Raw genomic sequence first — 27,784 nt, 5'->3', positions numbered from 1 at the left:
TATTTATTTTTTATTTAACCTTTATTCTCTGTAGAAAATAATCATTTGTATTCAGCTTTTATTCCTAGATTTGTTTAGCTTTCCATCCCAGACTAAAAAGTTTTATAATCTGTTACTCCCCAAAAGACCCTTCAGATGTCATTTCTGTGATAGGCAAAAGATTTCTGTTTTTCTGTCATGTGATTGTGCAAGGAATTCCTGGTTTTTGAATTGGTCCTGTTCCAGGTTTCTCTGTAGGTCAGCTGGAAGCTTGTAACATTCTCAGCCTTGTAAACGAGGATGCAAATAAGAGCTTGATTCTCCGGCTAGTTATTAAAGCCTTGAGAACCCACCAGAAAGCAGAATTACAGTATTGTATTATTGGCCAAAGTTCCAAGTCACCAGAACAGATCATTAATGATTTAAGCTGTCAAGGAGAAAGGCAGATGCACTTAATGCAATTAAGAGCATATAAAGCTACAGCTTCTTTACCCACGATAAGAAATAATACATAAAAGTAACCTTCAAGGATATTCAATGTAAAGTAAATGCTCAATTCTCTGCTCTCATTGTAAAATTCTACCCTGTAGGTGCTGCAGTGGCTGACTTCATGAGTCCTGACACCTGCTTCCTCCACACTAGCCATGGGGCGGGTGGATCAGAGAGGAGCACTTGTATCAGAGTTAAGAGGGTGGAGACTGTGAAGACATGCTCCACTCAACAAGTCTCTTTGCCAAGGATCTCCACCATGGAGTGTGCATGTCCCAGCAAGGCTGCAACCAATGAGAAAAAGGTAATTCTGTTTATCTCTTTTCTGAATGTTTCCTTCTGTGAAGCTCAGGCTGGACTGGAACTCACTATAAGTTTAGCTTCCTGGGTGCTAGAATTATAGGCACGTAATTATATGGCATGATGCCCAGATGGGAGATGAAACTCACATACCTTTTATCGGCCTGTATTTGAATTAAAGACAGAAAGGAATTAAGCCCACTTAACACCCAATACCTGGTCGCTCTCTTGGTCACTGTGTCTTTTCCACGTACAGTCTTTGAGGTGTGGATGCAGCTGGAGAAGCCAGTAGTGCTCTTCTCTGTTAAAAATGAGTTCCTTGTGCTGAAATAGATCTGAATGACATAACAGGGGATGTTGAGTTTCTGTAAAGCAAACTCTCTAGGTCAATGGACTCATCTCACCCAGAAGCTTCCTCAGTGTCTTTCCTTCGAGTTGAACTTACATGGAAACTAAACAAATAAATGCACTTCAAACAAGGAAATGCAGATAGTAAGTGGACAGGAATATTAGGAAGTGAAGCATCGCTTTTATGATTCTGCTACGGAATATTCATAACATTCAAACAAACTGACAAGCTAGGCTTCTAACTTCTAAAAGGACATACGAACTGGTAACATGTAAGTTTTGAACATACTTACAGTAATGCAAAGTTACAATATTCAGTTTCTTTCAAAAATAACTGATTAGCATGAGGCAGTATGAAATGTAGTGCCTGGATTTTTAGTAGGAATAGTTAATAGATAGGAGTAAAAGAAAAATATCATTATTAATTAAGGTCAAGATTTCTGTATCTTTGTAAGATTTCTTTAGTAGCTATCAATTAATAAAGCCAAGTAACAAAATGATCAGAAGTCATTGCTCTAGTATCTCCGTGACTTAGTGTTAAATTAAGATTTATAATTTATAAAGACCATTCACATTGCTCTAAAAGTATTACTGGTATTAGTTCACATGGGCATATTAGCTAATTCTGATATGCATCAATCACAGGAAATCCAATGGCTTAACCATATTCTTAGTTTAGTTCACAGTTGTGTAGTAGAATATGGCTGAGTTCTGTGCACAGGGTACCAAACCAGCATGTTAATTGGCTAAATCTCCATCTGGAGAACTGTCGAAGACCAGCCTCGACAAATCTTGTATGTTCCAGGATAGGAGCTTGAGCACTAGAATTATTAAACAAAGGAAACAGGGATCTGAGAGAAATAAGAGGCAGAAACACAGAACAGCATGGGGGAGGGAGGATTCAGTGAATAATGAATCCAGAATCCACCCTCGTTTATTCTCCACATGCTTATAAACTTCACTCCAAAATGGGAGGGGGGCACAAAAGACTTCATTAACATGCTATAAGGAATAGACTTGTACTCTCCAAGTGGTTCAATTGGAGCAGATCCACCTCTAACCCAAAGTATTAATTAATCACACCCCAGGTCGAAATCTCCCATTTGTAGCCACATCTGCTGTCAACACTTGGAAAGAGCAAAAATCAGCTCAAAGTCTCTGACCTCTAGTCAAGGTGGAAGAGGCTCCCATCCGTGGGCCCTCACAGAGAACCATGTTTGTTCTTCTGGCCGTGGCTGCAAAACTGATACCAGTTTCTTAATGGGCTGCTCTTCCACTCCACAGAAACTGCATTCCTGGTCAAGTGGCCTCATCCATCTCAAAGCCTCAAACTGCGCAGTAAAACTCTCCAGTACTTGAATTTCTGGCTTTCTTTTTCATCAGAGAAATTCTTGGCTTTTAAAAGGCTTATATAGTTGGTTAGGCTGGGCCAGTTGCATTATAATTAAAATATGCTTGTCTACAAAGGAATAATTAGTCATTTGTTATTTTAGTTTATAATTTTATATATTTAAACTGAGGAATATTGGAAAGCCTAATATGAGTGTGTTATCCCAAAACATGATGTCTTTTTAAAAAAGTCAAATCTTAAGATATTTACTTGCAGAACATTTCGGATTGAAAACAATATATCCCCTGCTAGTCCTTGATTCCCCTAGTTAACTTGCAATGTGTTTGGGCCTGCTAATTCTGGTATATAAGTAGCATTCCTCAAGGAACTTTTTTTCTCTTTCTTCCACATCCCATCCTTGAACTTGCCTACATTGTATTACAGAATAAAAAAAAAAAAAGGTTTTATCTAAAGAAGTATATGCCAACTACTCCTGTCCTTCAATAGTCCCATTCTTGCCACAGTTTGAATAATAGTCAGGCAGGCCTTTGTTCAATAACTGTCCATTTGAACTGATACTGGCTCAATATATCATACTGCATTGTGAAGAGAGTTGTTATAAAAAAATCTTTAAAATATTTTGTTTTATGGCACAAAATTCTACTAGGAACATCTCCAGCATTGGCTGATGTGATTGGCATGATGTGCGCATGGAGGTGGTATGAGAGTCGGGTTTCTGCTACAAGTTTACCTGGAGTAGCTTTCTAGGACTCCCCTTGTTTGTCATCCACCCCATAGTCCACCTGCAGGACTCTTAAGTGTCTTACAGAGATGCTACTTGTGTGTTCATTACCACATCATGTAGCTCATCTGTGTGAGGCACTAACCAAATGTCATATATTAGCTGCACGTTCCTGAAGGCTAGTTTCATGTGGCATTTTTCAGAGCTAGTCCTATTTTTCTACTTAGGACAGTGGATTTGTGGTAACTGGTTCAGCCGTGAGAAAGCTAAATTTTGTTCATGTTCATAGAAGTCTTCTGGACTTTGTCTTTATTTCCAGTACATCCCCAGCACCCCGATGTGAAGATCTTTCTGATATCTCAATGTCTGAGGCACATTTTGATTTCTCTAGCATCCCTCTTCCAAACTCTGTTCCTAGAGGCTATCACAGTGCTCTGTGACGTTTCAGCAGTCCTTAGTTACAGTTGCCTGGACAGAATCTCGCTGACCAATCAGGTTGAAGGATGTGGCCCTCCATTGTCTCAATAGGGTATAAATACAGGTTTCTCAGTCTTCTGTTTCATACTACAGGGAGGCTTCCTTATGGAGAAGGTCATCAGACAGAATCACAGGCGCCTAGTACAAATAAGGACCCATGGAACACAAGCGCCAACGAAAAATAGGAACACGGCTTCGTGTCTATCCAGGTCCCGTGCCTTTAGCAAGCCTGGAGTCAGTCTGTCTCTACAAGTTACAGAAGGATGAGATCCAAGCTAAGTATTCTCCCTGCTCCCCTCCCCTTCCCCGACTGCCTATTCTTCTCTGGTCTATCATAGGTGCCCCACCCCCAAACCTACACTTCCACTTATAAAGCCCACTTTACGTGCAAATTGATTTCTCTCCCCAGACACAAGCTTTTATGACCTCATTGTATGGTGCTTGCCAGTATGAAAGACCACCAAGAAATGGAAGAGAACCTTAGAAAAGAGCACAGTGAGGATGAGGAGGGTCTCTGAAAAGACTCTCGTTCTCGTTTTTTATTTCGATTTTTTTTTCATTATTTTTTGATGAAAGGTAGGGAAACAATATGTTCCATTGATCACCAGTAGCTGTGAGAAGGTGACTATGACTGAGTCCTGGCTGGAACAAAGAGATTTAGAAAGCTCCAGCTTTCCCACCAACAACCCTTCCAGCTCCTAGCTCAAGGCAGCCAAAGAATCAGAAGTCTGTACAGCGAACTGACAGTCGACTTATGTCACGTGGACTCTGAATTTTACCAGAAGTGCTTTTGTGTTAGCAATAGTAAAGCCAGTTGGATGAGGGTAAGATGGGGTGTTTTCTTAGGATCAGAAAAGGTAGCAAAAAAAAAAAAAAAAAAAAAAAAGTCACATCAGCAAATCACTTTCTATTTCACTCAACCAGATGTTAGCATATGTTCTTAGCAGATATGAAAAAAATGGTTTACATTTTAATGTACACCTTAGTTGTATAGGAAAAAAATATGAGAAATTGGTGTAAACTCAATAACACAACTCAAGCGCAGATCCTGGGGTGATGGGCATATCTGCACTGTCCAGCCGTGGACATAAGACACCCATGACTATCAGCACTTGAAATATGACCAACCAGACTGTAAGGAAATTTATGTTTAAATCACCACATACAACTAGTGCATACTGCATGGCCCAGCTGTAGAAAACTAGCAAGAAACACTCTGGTTTGAAGTCTAGTTCAAAATGATTCATATTCAGAGATGTGACAAGATCTGTGTTCATTAATTTCCAGCTCTTACTTTATTCTCTTATTTCCAGCAGCAAGCAGATTGTTGCTGTAGGATAACGTCGAAATAGTCCTTCAATCTACTCTAGATAATGACTAATGGTACCCCAGCTGTAGTTTTAGAATGGATTGCAAAAGCTCCTGGAGAGAAGTAATATCATCTTAACATATATCTCTGATATACTAGAACCCATCTTAGTCACTTAAATATTTATTGCTAGAATTTTCTTGGAAAGAGCATGACGTATGCATTTAGACAGATAAGCATAATTTATACCCAAAAAGTAAGTGAGCATCTTACTAGAGCAGAAGGGTTGTTTGTAGCACACACTGTGAGCTTCTCTTCTGAAGCTCTGTGCTGTTTGGTTGTGTGTCTCTATGTGTGTCTGCATGACTATGCCTGTGTGTGTCTGTGTCCATGTGCATTTCTGTTTTTTTTTTATTTTTTTTTTATTTTTTGGTTTTTCGAGACAGGGTCTCTTTGTAGCTTTGGAGCCTGTCCTGGAACTAGCTCTTGTAGACCAGGCTGGCCTCGAACTCACAGAGATTCACCGGCCTCTGCCTCCCAAGTGCTGGGATTAAAGGCGTGCGCCACCACCGCCTGGCTGCATTTCTGTTTTTGTCTGTATATGTATCCGTGTGTTTCTATGTGTATCTGTGTGTCTCCGGGTATGCCTGTGTATGTGTGTGTTTCTGTCTGGGCATATTTCTATGAGTGTCTGTGTTTGTATATGTGAACCTGAATATCTGCAACCTATATACCTCTGTGTTTGTGTGTATGTGTAGTTGCATCTGTGTGTCCTTGTGCATGTATGTATATTTTATATGTGTGTTTGTTTGTCTATGTGAGTGACAGTACATATCTATGTATGTGTGAGTGTGTGTCTTGTGTGTGTATGTGTTGTTAATAACTATGGCTCATAGGCAGTAGACATTTTACAGAGAAGCCCAAATTGTTGTAATTTTTCTAGTTCTGGCAAAACTCTAAGTCTGTATTGGTGCTTAAAATGGTAGTTTTATATGAAATTCAGACATCTGAAAATTTTTAATATTTTAAATTACTGATATTAATAAAACTTTGAATAATAATTCAGAAAAGCACTGTAAATTCAATCAACAAAATAAACATTATTCATAAAAAGTAGATTTGTTTTAGCTAAAATAATTCATCATCTGTCCTTTTAAGACTCACCTTTCAAGAGGGAATTGATGAATCAGAATTTTCAATGTTCTACAATGTTTCCTCTATCCCAGAAGATGGAAGGCTTAAATTCTTACTACCAGAGTACAGTGAGCATAATTTCATTTTAATTCAGCTTTGCTAAGAAGTAGCAACAGCACAGTAATCAAACATAAAGAAAACATGAAGCAAGAGAAGACAGACAGAGCTGGTGTTTTCTCTCTAGCTGTTGAAACTTGGGGCCATGATTTCCATGACCATCACCTTGCATGTTCCAGAATCCCTAAGTCCAATGATGCAGAATTATTTAGAAGTATATACACCATTATATCAAGTCATTAGATATCTTTAATTAATTCCATTTATTTAGGTATTCTGTCTGACTCTTGTTGCTAAATCAAAGTGCCTAGAGGAAGAGCGTCATGCTGTATGAGACTTTAATGCCTATGATGACAATTATGTTTATTTATGCACAGTATAGCATTTCTCTAAGAATCATCTCAAACTCCCCACAGACAAAACTTTTGGCCTCTCTAGATATTTTTCCCTGCCATCTGCTGGGGACTGTTCTATTACACTGTTGCCAAAATTCCATGTCCAGTAACTTCCACTTTCTAAAACATATTCTCTACTACTAATATTACTGAAAAACATTATGTAATTAATACATTTTTTTCAATTAGTAATTAAAGATTTTTTCACACACACATACAAGAGTGGGTTCTTTGTGACATGATTAAGATGAATGTCCTTATGAGAGAGACTCCAGAAAAAGTTCTTTTTTTTTTTTTTTTTTGCTTTTGTGCTTTTCTGGCTTGTGAGAACAGAGTATCCCTGTGGAAGGAGGCCAGTGTGCCATTTGGGGACAGAGAGCAGCCCTCTGGAAGCATCAACAATGAAATGGACTTCCAGCCTCCAGAACTGTAAGAGAACAAAGATGTCATTTTATTTATTTATTTATTTACTTACTTATTTATTAAAGATTTCTGCCTCCTCCCCGCCACCGCCTCCCATTTCCACCCCCCTCCCCCAATTAACTCCCCCTCCCTCAGCAGCCCGAAGAGCAGTCAGGGTTCCCTTCCTTGTGGGAAGTCCAAGGATCTCCCATCTTCTTCTAGGTCTAGTAAGGTGAGCATCCAAACAGCCTAGGCTCCCACAAAGCCAGTACGTGCAGTAGGATCAAAACCCAGTGCCATTGTTCTTTATTTAATGTTTCTTTCTTATCAAAGAAGAGAAAATATAATAATCCACAAAATACATATGTATATAAGTGCCAAAAGGTACTCTAAATTATCATTTTATCTTTGATCCAAATTCTGGACAACGTGGTTATTTCTAAACTAGCTTACATTATTACTTTACAATATCAACCAAGGAACTTGTAAACCAAAGTGGTTTCCCCCTTTTAACTGTAGCTCATGTTCACATTTGACTAGGTTACATAACTAATGGATTTTCTGAGAAACACATTTCTCTGAAAAGTTATTACATAGTTCTTATTAAACAAGTCAATTACTAAATTATACCACTCAATATTTTATGTTAACAGTGACTACCCATTGATTATAGATAGATGACCTGGTTATTTTTAGACAAAAGCACTTTTGATCATATAACATATTACTATCAAATTAGTTTTATTGTCATAAAACTAACAGTAGGTAAATAATAAACAGAGAAATGGCTGAGTGTTTAATTTATTTTTACAATATTGAGGAAGACTGCATTTGAGGCAATATGAAATCTGAGTTCAGTATAAACTGGTATTTTAAAGAAGAAGAACACAAAAATTTTCTTCTTGTTTCTGTTTTATGGAGCTAAAAAGAACTAATACAACATAAATACTAAATACAGCATTTGTGTGTGTGTGTGTGTGTGTGTATTTCACATATTCGTGTTGCATACATCAGCAAAAATGAGACCAATAGTGTCTTTCTTGGGTTATTAGTAATTCAGTGGCCCTTGAAACTTAGGTTTCTGAAGAAGCTCTGGAAGACAGAATAAAGAGTTAGCAGTAAGGAGAAGATGGTAGAAGTACTTTGAATGCCATATTGATTTTGAATTTTATTTATGGGAAGGGGGAAATAATTGGCATGCTCTACACACAGTAACAAGATTTGCTGGTGAGAGGCAGCTTGTATTTTGGTACTTTAATCAATGTCTGATGTGCAAGCATAGGAAAAAGAAAGGAGGCTGAGTAAAGTTGATTGCTCGATTAATAAGGAAACAAATAGATATGATATAGGAAAGTTTTAGAGTAATAATTGGTAGAATTTCTTGATGTACTAGATATAGCTAAAGGAAAAAAGAATCAGATGTCAGTGGGATAACATGTCAAATAACTTTAGTAAATGGTGTTACTGTTTAATGGGATAAAAATACCCCAGTCCATTTACATGCAACATTTAATATCTCATCCCAGCCATGTTCTCCTCAACTTGCACTAGGGTATATTCAGATGAGTTTCCTGGATCTTCCCCTCTCTACACCTTCCTTATCCCCACAGATACAGTCTAGAGCTCACACACTATGCCCCTATTCTAGTCTGGACAGCTCTGCTCACATAGTCAGAATTCATAGACCCTTGGTGCACAGCCAACCTCTCCAAGCAGCTGGGTCCTGCACACCTTGAGCCTGGATCTAGCCGGGTGAATCCACATTATTCTCTCTACAACCCTCCTCAAATTCCAGATCTTTCCCCAAATTTCTTACTAGAATCGGGATGCACATCCCATGAACCAGTCTAGCCAATTGTGTCCATCTAACTTCATCTTCATTACACCTAGGTATGACTAATCTTCTGATCCAACCTAGACCCCATATCTTGTGTTCTGTCCCAGCCTCTGTATACACATTAGACACAAACTAACAAAAGAAGCCAACATACCCAGTTTTATTACTTGCATCAAATCTATAAGCCCTTTAGAGATTTATTTCAATGAGAATTAGCTAGTTAAACCCCAGAATGAAGAATTTAAAAGAGCAGTTATAAATTTCAAAAGAATTCAAAGAGATTAAAGACACAGCTCAATGAATTTATGGAGAAAAAAAAGAGGCTAATGGTCTAAAACAAAACACAAACATGGGGTGATTGAAATGATGACAAAAATCCAGGATAGGAAAATTAAATTTAGTAAAGATATAGATATACTAAGGATAACTCAAGTTGAAATAAAATAGAATGAATAATCGAACTAAGAAACACTAGTGGAAATCTGATGAGTACAATGAACCATGCAGAAAAAGAATATCAGGACTCAAAGATAAAGAAGAGGAACTAGACCAAACAATCAAAAACACATGAAGAAAATTAAAACATAGTAAAGGAATATACAGGTAACATGGGATACCATGAAAAGATCCAACTTTTGAGTTATTGCAATTGATGAGTGAGAAGTCTAGCTCAATGGCACAGATCAGATGTTTAACAAGGCTAAAAAGAAGCCTTTCCTAAACTAAGGAAAGACACACACCTACAGACAGAAGAAGCAAAGAGAACACAATATACAAAAAACCAAGTTAGCCATGACATATCACAATTAAAACACTAAAGAATATTTAACAAATGGTATTGAATATTCAAAAGACAACCAGGTCACATAGAAACAATAACTAAGAAGAATAACAGCTAAATCTCAGTGGAAACCTTGAAAGACAGAAGAGCCTAGAGTTTATGCTATGTGAAGTATTTCGTATTTTAGAATAGGATTATCCAAACACTGGACTTCTCTGGGGCACATTAGACAAAAAAAAATTGTCTTGGGAAATATATCAACTTATCAACTTACTGATTTGCTGGATACCTTTTCTCAATCCCTTCCATTTTGGCTAAGTAATTTATTCATTTTTTATAAGAATAGACATATATCATTTGTGAGATTGTGGTGTTTGCCTGTAGTGCTTTAGGTAACACCCTTGACCTAGAACTTATATGGCACAAGATTCTTTGAAAGTCTTAATTGATGCTTTATCCTGATAAGTAAACAGACAGGCCTCTAAAAACAAGTGTGTAAGTAAGATGACTTCCGTAATGTCATTCATTCTCAGTGACTCAACTGAGTTTCTTTTTCTCGTCTTAGACATTCTGAGAGTCCTATCTCCAAAGGGAGAGACTGTCACTAAGAGACACATCACAATCCCTATTGGACTTTATAAGCTAATAATTGTTTCTCAAGTTCTGCATGCTGCTCCTATATAAGAACAGATGGCAAGAAGTGAAGATAGAATACCACCAGGTTAGTTTGTCTCTTTTGTCCAGGGCAGAATAATATGAGAGAGCAGGCAAGAAGAAACATAAATCATGCCCTATCAATCACTTGATCACATCTTGGTAGTCTTTCTTATTCCATTGTTGAACTATAACAAAATACCATCTACTATGCCTTTCTAAACATTAGAAGTTCCTTTTACACAGTCCTGGAACCTGGGAAGCCCAAGATTAAGGTGTCAACCGCTTCAGGTCTAGTGGGGGGAGTAACAGCTTCCACAATGGTGCCTCTTCCTGTGCTACACATAATCAAAGACTCAGAGGAAAGGGGTATTGCCCTTTTACTGAGAAGATCTTGATGACCAGGTCTAGAAGCCTAGAATCTTCAAGGATAGTCTGAGTTACACACTAGGATTGAAGACTTTATTCTCTCAGTTCTGTGAATATAACTAGGAAGTTTCCTATTGTCAATCCATTTCAGTTTCAAGAAATCACAACATTCAAGCTCATTCCTCTTCCTCACATTAGCCCATACCCAATGTTTGATCACATGAGAAAAGAATACAGAAGTGCCTTTGAGACAATAGCAAAATTAGGTAATATATGGACAACAAAGCCACGTGACACCACTGAAGTTCATCACCATTCCCTCTATCTAGTTCTGTTTCCTGAAATGCCCTTCTCTGGGCATTGACTCCCAAAGCACATCTTACTTAGCATTCTTCCCTGATACTCTACCTGAAAGTACAGTTCTTGTGGAATCTGTTCTTCAAGACATCTAATGAACTGCAGCTACTTCAGGTATTCTGGGACTATACTGTATTAGATTACATTTTTATTTGCAAATTCTGAGAACTTCTGGATTTCAAAGCATGTTTAGAGCCAAAACTTTTAAAGATTTGTGGCCCTTTCTATGACACAAAGAGTTGGTAAGGATTAGAGTGTGAATAATGCCTACAACCAACACTTCTTTTCTATGCATTCACTCTTCATTGAAGAAAATTAGCCTTTCTCTGTCTGATGATTGACTAAGTAATCCTGCCCAGGCTTTACTCTTCAAGAGAGTTTGCCCTTCCATTCATAAAATTTACATGCACATGTTAAAAATATGATATCCATTTTTAATGGCTTTCAGTTATAATTTGCAGAATATATTTATCAGCATACTTGATAACCAATGTGTAAAACTTTCCCAAGGAATACATGAGAACAGAGAGGTGGTTCAGTTGGTGAAGTGTTTGCCATGCAAGGTGAAGACCTGTGTTCAGATTTCCAACATCCTTATAAAAAGCTCTGTGAGGCAGAGTATGTGGCAACCCCAGTGTGAGAAGGCAGACAAAAGTGACTTCCTGGGCCTTGCTAGCCAGCTGGCCTTGAACAAGTGACTAGCTTCGGGTTCAGTGAAGAATCCATTCTCAAGAAATAAGAAGAACAATTAATGAAAACACCTAAGGTAGTCTTCTGTCCCAACCCAACACTTGTCTTTATACAAAAGCATTTGTACCAACACACACCTTGACATAATTATTCATATACTCCAAATGAAGTAAATAAAGCAAACTATTCTCCACTGTTATATAAGATCATCTAAACTTTATTCTTTGACTTGTTACAGTCATTGCTCAGCAAGGAAAGACAGTAGTCCCTGGGACAAACAGTGACTAGGATAATTTATTTTGGACTGTATTGATTTATTTGTCTAAAGGACTGTATCTGTGGAAATAGCATACCTTTTAAAATTATCTGGCATTATAGCTCCATCAAGTGGCAAAGGCGACAAGAAATGTTAAGGCAATTTCTCTTAGTCCCCAGATGCTTTAATTTGTATGCTACAGTTTTTCTCAAGGCCAAAATAAGTTTTTATTCATTTATGAACCTCCCCTAAGTTATTTTTTATTTGGGAATTCTGATCGTGTTATCTCTGCACAGATATTTTAGATTTCTTTGTGTGGAAATGGAAGCGATTCTATTGTTTACATTTTGGCTACTTGACTATCATAAACTTCCATTTGTTAATGTATGTGGTTAATGCTGGGCTTCAGATCTTTAATAACTTGTGGCCAGAGGTACCAATTCCTAGACATCTGGGTCTTTGCATGTGGCTGCTTCTATGAGACATATGGTGTGTATACAGGTTCTCCCAGAGCAACAGACTGAGGCAGAAAGAGTAATGGAGCACAAGATGCAAGTTTGTTATTTTGCAACTTAATTAATACCCAAAGGAACATTGCATCATTTCCCCCGATCTCTACATCCATTAGCTATGAACCCCGTGGTATAGCCCACCCAGGAGGTGGGATCTTTGAATTCATCTTAGAGTTATTCCACAGATTACATTTCTGAAGCAAATACACAACCTATAAAATTAATTTACCTTAAAATCATTTATTCACAGAAACAATAATCTTATCATAAGTAATAGAGTTTAATATGTTCAAGGTATCATTCAAATATTACCTACATATAAGCTCATTAGTTATTTCTATAGTCTTTGAAAAAGGCCTGATGGTATTGGAGCGATTGTTATTTATATTTATTTGTCTTTGAGAATTTTCTACATGTAAACATATTTTGATAATATTCACCCCTTGCACACCCCTTGCACACTGTCCTCCATTTTCCCACCTCCTTCTCATGTTCTTCTCCCAACTTCAGGTATTTTGTTTATAACCTGCTGAGTTCAGTACCGCTGCCTATGTGTGCATGGGGATAGGACAATTGACCCTGAATCACATCCCTGTCCTTTCGGATAAATGGCTCCCTTACCCCAGCAGCCTTTGACAGCCAATGTCTCCTCAACTAGTGTGGAGGTCCATGTCCTCCTTCACTATCTTCATGGAATTTTGACCGACTTTATTGTGTGCATGAAATTACAGCTACTCTGATTTCACAAGTGTATGACCCTGTCACATCCATAAAAAGCCTTGTTTTTCAGAAGGCTCCTCCAATTCTGGATATAACAGTCTTTCCCATCTTCAAAAAGAGAAACCGGAAGAAAACAATGGCTTCAAAGAGAAGATAAGGCTAAACATATATTTTTTTGCCATAAATCACAAATTGTAAATTTGAAGTTTAAAAAAGTCCATTGGAAATAGAAATAAAAAGCTGAATTTTAGCAGTGGTTCTGTCTTCCACTACTCTGTGGCTATATTCTATAACAAATGCAGTGGGAGGCTTCTGTTTCTCCCACAGGAGCTCATGGTCAAACGAGCACTAGGCGCAACTGTTGACAGTGGCTTTTTCATCCGCAAAAGTGTTCAGATTTGGATGAAAATTATGTTTATATCTTAAATTTAAGGCTATTAAAGTTTCAAAAACCAGTTAAAGAATATGACATTTTAAAATTTTGGGAATGTATTTTTCCATTAATACCTTTACTTGATTCTGGCATGGCTATATTAACTAATAATTACTATGTAAACGATGACATTAGATAAATGAATACATTCCTTGTATCAGAATTACTTGGTGTTACAAATGGAACTTTTAATGTCACAACTTCGTATTCCATCTTTAAATCCTTTTACAATAGTAGATTCAGTAAAGAATAGAAGCACTTGTATGAAAACTTTAAGAACAAAAATGCTAAAATAATATCACCATGTAGAGGCTAGAGAGATGTCTGAGATGTCTGAGTGATTAAAAGCACCTATTACTCTTTTAAAGAACCCTGACTCAATTGTCAGCACCCAGATGAGGGCTGACATTCCAAATTCATAGGATCGAATACCTCTTCTGACCTCCAGGTACCAACCATTCACATGTAATATAGTTGTACACCCAGGCAAAATACTCATACCCATTAAATAAATTTTAAAATGTTTTGGGTATCATCATGTATTTTTCCCATGAATAGATCACTCACATCATTTATTTACTCCCACATGCATGTTCAGGTAGAACCTTAAATATTAATTATAATAACACCAGAGTTCAGTCTTTCCATTTAAATGTACAATGTAATATGTTGTAAGTTATTTTGTTAAAAAACAGTATTTCCTCTAGAGAGACTAAAAAGTTGCAAAATGTTTTAAGCTATATTTACTAAAACTTGTTACACAGTTCAATTTCTATATTATCAATAAAGCACATTGAGTTGTAAAGCATGCAAAGATTAAACGGTAAACAGTTTTGAAACATACTAGAAAGTAAATGCATTGAAAAGCTCAGAAAGAACATTCAAATTTCCAGATAACACCATTGCACTAAGAATGAGTTTGATTTGCTCTATAACCAGAAGAGGGCATTAGGCAACTGTCATTAGAAGGCTTGCTTGCATACTTTTTTAAAAGTCTAGAAGGAAGACGTTGGTGGAGAGAGTGTTGTCCAGTAATAATGAATTACAGCATACAAGGACTGAAATCCCTTAAAATTCACACACACACACACACACACACACACACACGCATTTTTCTAGATTTAGGCAAGACAGTGCTTAACAATATAAAGTCTCTAATATTAAATATCTTATGTTCTAATATTATAAGACACCAGTATTTAGCATGACAAACAAAAGAGGAGTAAAGAAGACAAATAAAAGCATAAAATGACAACAAATTAATAAGAAACACAGAATAATTCTTAAATTGAAGAATTCTGAAAATGCTAAGGTTGAGTATGTCATAATAAAACATCCATAATATGTTCATAGACATAGCTTTTCTTTATAAGCTCATATGTCCGACTATTCTATCAATGATTAATCTTCTGAAAACCAAAGAAAAGGAATAGATTGAGTAGGAGTTCTCATTCACTGTTACAGACTTGCCAAGAATCACTATTCTGCAGTAGCAGATTAAGGCTTCACTTCCATCACCCATCATGCAGCACCCATGTAAGACAGACCCCATCAAAACACAGCAGAACACAATGGCTGATACTTACGGCAGAATGATGTAGAAAGTTATTTGACACTAGAAGTGTACTCAAGCAGGATTTATTTTTTTCTACTATAAATTTTATCTTTTGTATGTGGGTCCAAAGAGCAGATACTCACAAGTCTTTTTATCAACCTTGATCTCTCACAGTATTTACCTTTCCAACTCGCACACACACACACACACACACACGCATGCATGCACACATACACGCATGCACACACACATGCACACACAAGCACACATGCGTGCAGAGGTCCTTCTTCACTTTCACTACTCAATAATAATCCATGTGTTTGCCAGAAGAGATGATCAAATTATTTAAAACTGATACTACATATATTTTGGATGGGCTTTTGTTGCCGTAGGCTGCTCAGTCATTCCCTGCTGCTCAGTTCTGAAATACTCACACAGAAACTATAATTTAAAACACTCCTTAGCCAATAGCTTAATCGTATTGCTAGCTAGCTCTTATATCTTAAGTTAACTCACAAGGCTCGTGGTTTATCGGCAAGGTTCTGGCACTTCTGTCTCCTGTGGTGGCTACATGGTGTCTCTCTGACTCCACCTACTTTCTCCAGCATTCAGTTTAGTTTTACCCTCCTAGCTCTATTCTACCTTATCACAGGCCAAAGCAAATTCTTTATTAACCAATGGCAATAAAATATATTCATAGCATGCAATGGGGAATCCCATATCACCTCCCATTTTCTAGTTAAAAAGGAAAGTTTTAACTATAACATAGTAAAGTCACATGTAACAAAACAGGTATCAAGCAAGAAATACAGTTACAATACTGTTATCTAATTCATTTTAGTTATCTAATTTCCTTAGTTATAATAATAACTAAGGGAAACTATACTTATAACTATTCTTCAACTCCATCTAAGACTCTAGAAGGATATATTACCTAAGTAAATAAGAAGTGCATTGTAAGAAACTTCCAAAACTCTAGAATTGACAAAAACATCTCACTACCTGGAAAGTCACCTAAAGTTTTTCTATTACATTGGGGCACCCATATTCAGTCTATAGGCCCATAGTATCCAGCAGACGTTTTCATGAAGCAGAAAATTTCAAAGACAATTTCTCCTATATTAGCAGTTTGTCAGTTACTTTCTTCTGTGTCCTGCAGAATGTCTGGCAGACTTTTTCATGAAGCAGGAACCCTGAAGAACAGTCTCACCTTTAGGCAAGTTCAATAGTTATTTTTCTGTGCAACCTAAATGTCCAGTTCTTACATCATGACATCAAGCAGTCTGGGCAAGAGCAGTTTCTTGTCCAAATGGCTAACCAACTCCATAAGGAGCCTCTTCAATGTCCATCATCCTCTTGAAGTAAATTGGTGCTGCCAGGAGCAGACGTGTCTCATTGTCATGAAAAGTTTTAAGTTCTTAAAACATTTTAGATGTCATACCCTGTTAGTCTTTGAAAGGTTTGAAGAATACTGCAATATATTTCTTATATATCTAGAAAACCTAACTAACATTACTACAAACTTGACTATTATAGATTAGTATCTATTAATTTCTTAATTAATATTATATTTTAAGTGAGCTACACAAATGCAATACCTTAATCAAGAGCAGAAATATACATATAACAAAATTGACCCAAATTTTGTATCAATAAACCAAGATCCATACCAATCAAAATATTCATATCTATAGCATATTTCCTTTTAAATGTAAACAAACATTTATAAACAATCATTTGTGGGAATTTGGGCATTGTTGTCTAGTCCACTTCCTGCTGATTGGGGATTCTGTTAATTAGGTCTGTCATGGGGTATCCTGTGTGGTAGGTCAATCTCAGCCATTTAACAATTAATTTCTTTTTTTATTGCAGAAAAACCACACGTATAATTCTCTCTCTATATATGTGCCTTGCAGGCTAACTTGCTCTTATGATTTTAGACGTTTATCTTTCTCTTTTCTCAACAGGAATAAAATATCAGTAGGGCATAAGGACAGAAAGCAAATTCTATTGCCTAAACCAATGTTGAATGTGGTTTTTCTATATGCCTAACTCAAAATAGAATTAATTCTGAGAAAATAATATTCTTTCATATAATTTAAATTGTTAAAAAGATAGTACCTATAATAAAGAGGTACTTTAACATCTTTAACATACATTATAATTTAGTTTAGCAGATGCTTCCAAGAAATACTCAGCATGCAAAGTGAGAAGTTATAGCTAACCATATTTTAAATGAATTCCCTAACAAACAATCTTAGATGATGCTATGCTGAAATATGACCTTGTTGGCCTTCTTCCAGTGCCAACCACAGGAGATGTCACCTGTGCAAAGTGCTTTGGACCCTAAAAGGGACACATGAATCACCTTGGAAAGGGGAATAAGATCTCCTGAGTAAATTTGGGGCAGGGAAGTGATAAAGAGGAAGAAAAGGGGGATGAGAACTTGAGGGAAGACGATGGTCAAGGTGAGGAGGGATGGAGTTTGAGAGCAATGAAAGAGAGATATCTTTAGATAGAGAGAGCCACTAGGGGTTAGGGAGAAACCTGATGCTAGAGAAATTCTCAGCAATCCAAAAGGATCACCTAAGCTAAGCTCCTAGCAATAGTAGAGAGGATGCCTAAACTGGCCTTCTCCTATAATCAGATTGGTGAATACTTCACCCATCATCACAAACCTTCATCCAAAGATTACTGGAACCAGATATAGTGATTCACAACCAAGCAGATGGAGCTTTGGGAATCCAGTTGAAGAGAGGGAGGATGGAATATATAAGCAAGAGAGGTCAAGATCACGGTGGAGAAAGCTACAGATAAAACTTTCAAGAGAGGGAGGCAACCAATAGTCCCATTCACTTATGATGCCTATGAGCCACACCAATGACCAGCATGGCACAATAGCCCTAAGGGTGCAATAGTGGGCATTCATGCCTTGAGCGTAACAGAGATCTTACTAATTGAATTTAATTGAATTTGTTCAAGAAGAGAGAAACTATGCCTTGTATTGAGAATCTGTCTACTCAGTGTTAATTAAGTCATGGTTATTGAAGGAAAATCTACAACCACTACTTTACTAAACCAGCGTAATCTCTAAGAACAATCTGTGAACATTGGTCCTTATGCTGATAAGTGTAGCCTTTACAGTTTCTCAAGGAATTTCCTATTCATAACAGAGACCATTACAGAAGTCTACAACCTATCTTTATGCAGATTTGTGAAGCCTGGTCCCAGTGGATACATCTACATACAATTTCGGTGCCTAAAGCATGGGGAACATTGTGGAAGGACAGAAAGATTGTAAAAGCCAGAGGGTCAGTGAGTTAGAGTCTGTCTCCTAGTAATTTCAGAAACTACACCCGTAGGTCCCATCACTCCACCTGTACATGGAGGCCTGAAGCTCCGGATGGGAAAGAGTGAAATGTGGCTGGGAGGACACAAAAGCAATTGCTGGAGATGTTCTCACAGATAGTTAACTGTGCACCCCTTTTAGGTGCTCTGGGCCTTGGGAATAGGAAAGGTATTTCTTCTAGGTGTTCATTGGAGTTAGGCCATTAGCATACAGCAGAAGAGAAATGTATCAATATTTATTGCTTGCAGAAATATATCTACGTGTCACTATCAGACTAAGGATGAAAGTTGTTTCTCAGAGGTTGCATTAGAGATGGCTTGACCTGCTGTCTATTATCTTCTTTTAGCTATTTTTGACTTTTGTCATGAAGCCCATTGTCTGAAATGGGAAGTTACAGAAATACAAAACACTGACCTCTCACAGAACACAAATCTCTTTGTACCTCTGTTTCCATTTCTCTGTCCCTATCTCTCTCTACTGTCCCTTTTCATCTATCAAAAGTGTTTTATTTGGGCAATCTCCTCCACTTTCTAAAGTTTATGTCTCAGAAAACGTACTCTCTTATTGAGCTGAACCAAATCAAATGAGTTTCTGTTACAACAGCATAGAGTAAAAGTAAATAATAATATGTGCATTTGATCATATTGGGTTACCTTCCCCAGCCTTAATACAGGGGAGGTGCTTAGTCTTCCTGCAACTTGATATGATATATTTTTGTTCATATCCATGGAAGGCTTGCACTTTTTGAAATAAAAATGGAGGAAGAGAGAGTGTTTGGGGGAGGGCACGTGTGGGGGAGCACTGGGAGGAAAGAGAAGAGGGGAAACTGTTGTCAGGATGTAAAATAAAGACATTTTAAAAATATGTATTTGAAGTGCATGTGAAAATAGAGTTTTAGATCAAATTTATTATTTTTAAAAATGAAAGAGCATCCAAACACAGTCTTGGTTCTAGTCAACAGTGTACAGGTCAATCAGTATGTTTCTATGCTCTAACTACGGGATGAAAATGCCATGATCACTTTGTGATATTTTACTACCTTCCATTTTTCTTTATACTCTTGATACAGAGAAGAAAATCTGAGAAACAGTGAGAGTTAGAGCAGCATGTGCTGGATCTGGAAATTTCACATGGTTCTTTACCCTTATGAATAGCGCACATACTTCTAAATTAAAACTGCACACTGAATACTAATATTTAACTTATTGATAGCTATACCTGGGTAAAGTTCATACAAGTTTTCCTTTCATCCTTAATATTTTTCTTTTGTATGAATTGTACAGGACATATTTCTCTGTAACCTCAATTATTTAAAAGCATAACTAAAACAAATAAATCACTGTCAAAACCACCCAACCATTAATGAAGAAAAATATACAAAAGGCAAAATTAGGAATGGTAGTTTGATTAACTGTCCCCTATAATCCCATAATCTCACAGGGAGTGGCACTATTAGGAGGTGTGGCCCTATTGGAAGGTGTATGGCCTTGCTGGAGAAAGTGTGCTGAAGCACAATTAATAAAATCTCAGATAGAAATTGGGGTTCAACCTGAAGATCTGAAAAACAATGCAGCCAGCCACTGCCTCTTACCTCGACTTCAGTCCAGAACTACGATCCTGCCTCCAGGAATCTCAGAATGAGACTGAGACTGAAAGCTGTTTTCTCCTGTTTTATAATCCTCTCTAGGGCTGGGATTAAAGGTGTGCGTCACTGGGATCAAAGGCATGTAACCACCCTGTTTCTATGGCGACTAGTGTAGCTACTGGGGATTAAAGGGGTGTGTTTCCACTGCCTGGTCTATAAGGCTGACCATTAGGGCTGTTTTACTTTATGATCGTCAGGTAAGATTTATTTATTAAAATATAATTGAAATGCCACTACAGCGTGTCACTATGGGGGCAGGCTTTGAGGTTTCACGGTCTCGGGATACCACCCAATGTGTCAGTTAATTTTCTATTGCCTGCAAGATGTAACAGTGTCAGCTCCAGCACCACCTCTGCCTGCACGCCGCCATGCTCCCTGACATGATGATAATTGACTGAACCTCTGAAACTGTTAAGTGAGTCCCCCCTCAATTAAATGTCTACTTTGTAAGAGTTACCAGGGTCATGGTGTCTCTTAACAGCAATAAAATCTCAAACAAACGCAGAAGTTAACTTTTTATTTGCTTTGATTCTATAGGTGGAGTCTAAAAGATTCTCCTGTATGTCACACTGAACTGGGGTCTTTGGGAACAGCATGCTTAAGAAACAAACCATCCACCACTCGGGTCTCTAACTATATAGATCATTGAACACCCCATTACACCTGCATACACCCCCTTCTACACATAACTGACCTGACACAGAGTCACATAAGCAGATTAATGTCTGTCATTTAGATTGCCATACTTTATGGAGTTGGTTTTGTAAATGACATATTACAGTAAACAGTATGCTTTCACCTTCAGGAAGGTTGCTGAGGTTTCAGGAAGGCTTTTTAATTCTGCGGGGTTAGTTGCTTATGCCTTGTTCTTTCCTTGTATTTTAATTTTTTATGGTTTTAATAGGCTTCACTGAGGTAACTAAAATTTATAGAAAAATAATACAAAGTATTTGAATTTAGTTTTCCTAATTTCATGAGCATAAGTATATAGAAATAGATAAATATAGAAATAGAAATAGATAAATATAGAAAGTGATAAATATAATCGATTAGAGATATGGCTGTGAATCACTATACTCAATAAGGCAAGATTAAACCAACCACAATTTAATGACTATCAATACTAATGTTTAACAATGTATTTGAGGGTATACTATATGCAGCTAAAAACGAAGTTTAAGTTACTATTTTAGAAAAGTTTACAATGGTTTACAGTAGTTGTGCTTTGGTTTATTAGAAATGAAGATAAAAAGAGACAGGATAACATATGAATTATCTTTCAAAAATAGAGCTAGTTGAACTAAATGAAAATTAATGTTTTATGTTACAGGATAGCATATTGTTGCATCTTTGGGTCTCAAACTGGGCTGCAAATTCATTCAAAACTCATAGGATAGATAGATAGATAGATAGATAGATAGATAGATAGATAGATAGATAGATAGATAGATAGATAGACAGACAGATAGATAGATAGATATGTATACATAGTGTGATTATATTCATATTTATATAAATCATAACTCATATGTATGAAGTTATTTATTATATATGCTTCCTGATCATCATGCACAATTATCTACAAGTCAGTTTTTAAAGCTTAATCCCCTAAACCTTGAATATCAGGAAGCATTGTGACTATGGATTTCTTTCATTGAAGAACTGTTTGTCGCTCTTCTAAATCTCTGGAGCAGAGACTAATGTATTTTCAGTCTATCTTTTAAGCAAGAGTATAGAGCCAGGAGCACAGGTGCATGTCTTTAACCTGAGCACTCCAGAGGCAGAGGCAGGCAGATCTTTGTGAGTCTGAGGACCACCTGGGCCACATAATGAGTTCCAAGAAGGATATGATTCAGAATTGGGGCAGGTCCAGGTTTGACTAAGAGTGAACACTACTGGAGTTTAGGAGGCCATCCTTAGCAAAATAACCTTACATTGTCGTGGCAAAGCTGAGGGCCGAGATCTGAGAAGCCCTAATCTTGCCTTTTCTTCTTTTTAACTTTTTAAAAATTTATTCTTTGTGCCATTCACATCGTGCTTCTTGATCCCATTCATCACAGTCCTCCTGTGCTTATGACATAAGGCGGGGCCAAATCTCCCAATGGTCACAGACAGCAAGGTGGCAGCAGAGGTAGGGGTGGGAGGAGAGGTGGGGAAAAAGAAGGCATCTCTCCTCCAACCCGTGCCACCATATTTCAGGCTAACCTGGGCTACTGAAGAGATCCTGTCTCAGAACTAGAGAGACAGAGAGAGAGGGGGAGGGAGGGAGGGAGGGAGGGAGGGAGGGAGGGAGGGAGGGAGGGAGGGAGGGAGGAAGAGAGAGGGAGAGAGAGAGAAAGAGAGGGAAATGGGGGGGGGGAGAACTGCATTCTAAACCAGTTTGATTACATTTTCAGAGAGGTGGTGTGTTTAAAGAATTTATATTTGAAGTCTGTATCCCATAGAACACAAGGGGGCAGCATAATGCTGATAGAATTGGCTTTGTCAGCACACCCTCTTCTTCGGGTCCTGAAGGACATGCCACTTTCTACTTCTTGCCTAAAAGAAGCTCCATTGTCACATCCTTTGCAGGATTTTCCCTAAGAAAGTTTGTTTCCTCTTCTTTATATTCGAGTTTATAAACGATCAATATTAAAAACTGGTTGAAGTCTTTTATTTTCAAGTTATGTTGTCCTTAAACAACGTGGCCTAAGATAAACCAGTTTAGAGTCAAGAACATTCGTTAAGACAAAGAATAACTAGGATAGCACATAATTAGTAGACACAAATATGACAAAAATCATTGTAAATTTATCTCCTTCTGTCTACACTTCCTATTACATCGCCTCTTTGACCATTATCTAAACTGTAATATGAACATTAAACGATTAAGGGAGGAAAAAAAACTAAGCAGTAAAATAATTCAGAGATACAGTTACAGCAAAATAATGTAATTTGAAAGTATGACAAGTGCTTTAAGGAAAAGTTCATAGGATTATGAGACCCATAGCAGGAAGACTGACCAGAGATTACCAGCATAGAGAAATGTTAATTTTATTCAATCCCATTTGTCATTTCTTGGTCTTAGTTTCTGAAATATTGAAGTCTCTCCAAAAATTTCTTACCTGTATGTATCTTGAGGTGCTCCCCCTGTACTTTCCACCTAACAATTTTAGTATTTTGAGGCTAAGTACAGGTTTGTTCTCTCTCTCTCAGTATTTCGAGACAGAATTTCTCTGTGTAACAGTCCTAGCTGTCCTGTAACTAACTCTGTAGGCTGGCTTCAAACTCACAGAGATCCTCATCACATGCCTTTAGTGCCAGCACCACCTGGCTCAGCACAGGTTTTTATATGACAATTTTTGTCATGATTACTGACATCCAAAGCCCAACTAGGGTCTCCAGCTACACCAGTCTTCTTTGACCTGCTTTTCCATTTTTTTTTCCCAAAACCTATTTTCAAAGTTTCCACCACTCATTTTTGGGTATATTAACAATGACTGCATGTCTTGAGATCAATTATCTTTTTAGTAAGACATCCGCTGATGCAACATACAACTTGTAGGAAAAAAAGTTGAGATTTGCTTATAAATTTATGGTTTCAGAAATTTCAATAATGTCATCTGCCTTCTGATGGCATAGTAAGCCATGGCAAGTGCAGTTAGTATAAGAGGCAATTCAGTGCTTGCTTCGGCAGCACGTATACTAAAATTGGAATGATTTAGAGAAAAATAGCATGGCCCCTATACCAGGATGACATGCAAATTTGTTAAGTGTTCCATGTTAAAAATAAGTAAAAGAGAAGCAATTCAAACCATGGCGGCACAGAAAGGAATAAATGAAAGGAGGAACTAGGTTCCCAACATCCTCTTTAGGACATAACCTCAGTGATCTATCTTCCTCTTTTAGCCCTGTCTTAGTTCATTCCCTATTGCTTGTTATGATAAAATACCCGACTCCTTCAGCTTGAGCTCCCAGAACATGCATCTTTACTTGGGCTGGTTACATTTCAATGGGGAAAACTTATTTTCCCTCTACCAGCTTGCACCAATTTCAGATAGCTTCTTGGTTAAGGGTGACAATGACTGTTGAAAAAAAACATGCACACACCTTAGATATGGAATGCCCCCGTTTCTAAGCCTCTCTCTCTTTGTGTGTGTGTGTGTGTTTGTGTGTCTGTCTCTGTCTGTCTGTCTGTTTCTCTCTCTCTCTCTCTCTCTCTCTCTCTCTCTCTCTCTCTCTCACACACACACACACACACACACATATACACACCATCCCAAGCTCCACATAATTTATTCCAATTTAGTTCAAAAGAAGGGTTTCACCATGAGCAGTCCCTTAATTTTGGACTCCTAGTTAGCAGAAATAAGAAATTCCTGTTTCAAAACATCCCAAAATATTCACAGAACTGATTAAGACAACCCTGCATTTAAATTATTTCTACCTCCCATCCCTAGTCCAACCCTTTTATCAGATTCTGTAGGTACCAGTTGAAAGGATCCTGCAGGCTTCAGTTGTAAAATGGTCATTACTCATCAAAATTCAGGGCTCATTAGTTTTTAAGCTGAGCACACTTATCCTAGAAGTATGCTTATATATAGCCTTAATGTGTTGATGTATCGTTAGGGAATGAAAATGGTGACTTATTCTTGGAGCAGCTTGGCCAAGAGTAAGCCTAAATTTGATTTCTCCACATCTGTCTACTATGCATTCTGGCCTTTCGGTTGTCCCTGTGTGTTGTGTTATAGGTGTGTGATCTGTCTATACTACTGCCGGTGAGTTGTGGTCACACACTATGCCTGTGTCTGTGTTCATCTATAACAAAGGGCTATGCCCTGTATTTATTGAAAATACAGAAAACATGGTGTAGGAAAAGAAATGGGGGATTTTTTTTTTTTTACAAATATCCTTAACAACGTTTTACAAAGGAAAAAGTTACTTCAATGACTTCCATTCAACCAAAATAGCTTTTATAAACTAAAGCAGATGTTATCAGCCTATGTACACGTCACTCCTAACATGCACGTGATATTCATCGTTTAACTTATCTTTCTATCTCTTGTTGCTTTTAGCAACTGACTACCAAGACACACACATGAAAACACACTTTGTTCTGAGTCAGGCCCCTGGAAAGGTACATTACTCAAAATTAAAGCTGTGCATTTATCTCTAGTAGCAAAGGTTGATTGCATGAAAAATCTAAGGCATAGTAAAGTTGGTCACATTGCTTTTTTAAAGGTAAATTAAGCTTAAACAACTGTCAAATGGTAGGCTAGCAGGTTAAGTACACAGTTTTAAATATAAAGGCATGTTATTAGCGTTGTTACAAGTCTGGCAAAAGTCCACTCTCTTTGGCATCAAGAGACACTTTCAGAAAAATAAAAAACCACACCTTAGTCAACAACAGAGAACCTAGATGAAAGTGGAGTTCTAGTGGCCTGTTTAAGCAGTCCTACTTCACACTTTTCTTTGGAGTCAAACAAAAATGTACATAGCGTTTTGTAAAAGAAAAGCACTTGGCAATTTTTAGGACTATTGATAATGTAATCATAATTTTAATGATAATATTTAGTGTTTATAGTACAGAGCAGGAACATGAAGCTAATATTAGGGGAGCTGAAACTCTGAAATGCTCTTTGCTTACATGTCAATTACTTGCATATCCAACTTAAGTTAGACTCTACTTAAAACAGTTACCTGCTCCGAGGTGTGGATGGGAGGTGGGGGAGATGGGGAAGGGAGAGAAAGGAAAGGAGGTGGGGGGGACTGTAATTAGTGTGTAAAATGAATTTTTTAAAAGGAAAAAAGAAATTAAAAAATTAATAGTGACTTTTATTACATTAGTATTTGATTTAAATTTAGTTGTATAAGTTACCTTTCTACTCCTGAGATAAAACATGACCAAGGCAACATAGAGGTGTTTATTTGGGCTTCAAGAGGGATGCATCCATCATGGCATGGAGGCATAATAGCAAGTGGCAGATGTGGCGACAGGGACTAGAAGCTAAGGGCTTACTTCTCCAACTGCAATCATGAAGCAGAGAGAGTGAACTAGGGATGGAGTTTGTCTTTAAACTCTCAAAGCTCATCCTCAGTGACAAAATTCTTTCAGCCAAGTACCTTTCCTAAACTTACCCAAACAGTGCCACCTACTGGATTCAAGTGCTTGAGATTATGGGACAAGGAAATCTCATTAAAACCGCCATGGAAATTGTTTCCTAGGAAGCTGCATTAAGTTACAAAGTTAGTGTAGATAGCAGTTTCATATATTTTATTGAGTATATATGAATAATTATAAATTGAAAAGTCAAAATTTAATTTTCAACCTTATTTCCCTTTGCAATACATGTTATAGAAACTCTCTAAGTGTTTCTTCAGCTCCGGGGTGGGGAGAGACAGAGACCAACATTGGAGCACTGGACTGAAGTCTCACGATCCAAAGGAGGAGCAGAAGGAGAGAGAGCACGAGCAAGGAACTCAGGACCGCAAGGGGTGCACCCACACATTGAGGCAATGGGGATGTTCTATCGGGAACTCACCAAGGCCAACTGGCCGGGGTCTGAGAAAGCATGGGACAAAACCGGTCTCGCTGAACATAACGGACAATGAGGACTACTGAGAACTGAAGAACAATGGCAATGGGTTCTTGATCCTATTGCACGTAATGGCTTTGTGGGAGCCCAGGTAGTTTGGATGCTCACCTTAATAGACCTGGATGGAGGTGGGTGGTCCTTGGACCTCCCACAGGGCAGAGAAACCTGCTTGCTCTTTGGGCTGAGGAGGGAGGAAGACTTGATTGGGGGAGGAGGGGGGAATGGGAGGTGGTGGCGGGGAAGAGGCAGAAATCTTTAATAATTAAATAAATTAATTAATAAAAAAAAACAGTAAAAAAAAAAGATTCTCATTCTTGACCTGTTTGCTCATATTCTCATTCCTCCCACTCTTCAGCTGGACTTGGGGAGCTCAGTCCAGTGTTCGGATGCAGGTCTTTGCCTCTGTTTCCATCAGATGATGAAGGTTCTATGGTGATATTTAAGATATTCATCAGTATGACTACAGGACAAGTCAAGATTGGGATCCCTCTTCTCTATTGCTTAGGGTCTTAGCTGAGTTCATCCTTATGGATTCTTAGGAATTTCTCTAGAGCCAGGTTTCTGTTAACCCTATAATGGCTACCTCAGTCAAGATATCTCTTCCCTTGCTCTCATCTCTGTCCTTCCTCCATCTCGACTATCCCATTCCCTCAAGTTCTCTTCACCCCTCCTCCTTTTCCCTCCTCTTCCCCTTCCATCTTTCCTTCTCCCCACTAACCCTATGGGTAACTATTTTGTCAGGTGATCTTCCCTGTTTCCACTTTCCAGGTGGCAATTATACCAAAAGCAATCTATAAATTCAGTGCAATCCCCATCAAAATCCCAACACAAATCTTCACAAACCTTGAAAGAACAATAATCAACTTCATATGGAAAAACAAACAACAAAACCAGCATAGCCAAAACAATCCTATACAATAAAGGAACTTCTAGAGGCATCACCATCCCTGACATCAAGCTCTATTATAGAGCTACAGTAATGAAAACAGCTTGGTGCTTACATAAAAACAAAATATTGATCAATGGAAT

At 37.7% G+C, this 27,784-nt stretch overlaps 1 non-coding gene across 1 annotated transcript; it reads left to right on the top strand.

Moving 5' to 3' along the window:
• Window positions 1-23,840: 23,840 nt before the first annotated feature.
• Window positions 23,841-23,947, top strand: LOC130890300 (U6 spliceosomal RNA). The gene has a single exon (XR_009058735.1). It is a non-coding gene; the product is annotated as a U6 spliceosomal RNA (small nuclear RNA).
• The last annotated feature ends 3,837 nt before the right edge of the window (window positions 23,948-27,784 follow it).

The sequence above is a fragment of the Chionomys nivalis genome, chromosome 18, assembly GCF_950005125.1.
Source record: "Chionomys nivalis chromosome 18, mChiNiv1.1, whole genome shotgun sequence".
Taxonomy (NCBI): Eukaryota; Metazoa; Chordata; class Mammalia; order Rodentia; family Cricetidae; genus Chionomys; species Chionomys nivalis.
Note: the sequence above shows the minus strand (reverse complement) of the source record. Positions and strands in the feature narration are given on the sequence as shown.